Source organism: Tachyglossus aculeatus, chromosome 2 (assembly GCF_015852505.1).
Source record: "Tachyglossus aculeatus isolate mTacAcu1 chromosome 2, mTacAcu1.pri, whole genome shotgun sequence".
In the NCBI taxonomy this organism is placed as follows: Eukaryota; Metazoa; Chordata; class Mammalia; order Monotremata; family Tachyglossidae; genus Tachyglossus; species Tachyglossus aculeatus.
This window is the reverse complement of record NC_052067.1, coordinates 96,886,912-96,888,018: the sequence shown is the minus strand read 5'-3', so window position 1 is coordinate 96,888,018 and position 1,107 is coordinate 96,886,912. Positions and strand designations below refer to the sequence as shown.

At 50.3% G+C, this 1,107-nt stretch overlaps 1 non-coding gene across 1 annotated transcript; it reads right to left on the bottom strand.

Moving 5' to 3' along the window:
- Positions 1-321: 321 nt before the first annotated feature.
- LOC119924996 lies at positions 322-460 on the bottom strand. The gene has a single exon (XR_005449669.1). It is a non-coding gene; the product is annotated as a small nucleolar RNA SNORA7 (small nucleolar RNA).
- Positions 461-1,107: the final 647 nt, after the last annotated feature.

Here is a 1,107-nt window from a genome sequence, read left to right as displayed (position 1 = left end):
CGGACACATCTCTCCAAGGACACCCTTTTAGACTGTGAGCCCACTGTTGGGTAGGGACTATCTCTATATGTTGCCAACTTGTACTTCCCAAGCGCTTAGTACAGTGCTCTGCACACAGTAAGTGCTCAATAAATACGATTGACGATGATGATGATGATGACGCCGCACCTTCGTCTGCAATCTTTCTGGTAGTGGAGCCACAGAGTTTTCTTGGTAAAAATCTGGAAGTGGTTCACCATTGTCTCCTTCCACCGCAGTAAACTTGAGTCTCCGCCCTTGACTGTCTCCCATGCTGCCACTGCCTAGCACAAGTGAGTTTTGAATTATAGCAGATTGCCTTCCACTCACTAGCCACTGGCCAAGCTAGGAAGGGAATGGGTTATGTCTCTGCTTGACTCTCCCTCCCATAACCAAAACTGGGAGAGGACTGGAAACTCTCCAGGTATGACCGTGAGAGGAAAGAACGGATTTACCCCGGCCATCATCATCATCATCAATCGTATTTATTGAGCACTTACTGTGTGCAGAGCACTGTACTAAGTGCTTGGGAAGTACAAGTTGGCAACATATAGAGACAGTCCCTACCCAGCAGTGGGCTCACAGTCTAAAAGGGGGAGACAGAGAACCAAACCAAACATACTAACAAAATAAAATAAATAAAATAGATATGTACAAGTGAAATAAATAAATAAATAAATGGAGCAATAATACGTATAAAACATATATACATATGTACAGGTGCTGTGGGAAAGGGAAGGAGGTAAGATGGGGGGGATGGAGAGGGGGACGAGGGGGAGAGGAAGGAAGGGGCTCAGTCTGGGAAGGCCTCCTGAAGTAGGTGAGCTCTCAGTAGGGCCTTGAAGGGAGGAAGAGAGCTAGCTTGGCGGATGGGCAGAGGGAGGGCATTCCAGGCCCGGGGGATGACGTGGGCCGGGGGTCGATGGCGGGACAGGCGAGAGCGAGGTACAGTGAGGAGATTAGTGGTGGAGGAGCGGAGGGTGCGGGGTGGGCTGGAGAAGGAGAGAAGGGAGGTGAGGTAGGAGGGGGCGAGGTGATGGACAGCCTTGAAGCCCAGGGTGAGGAGTTTCTGCCTGATGCGCAGATTGA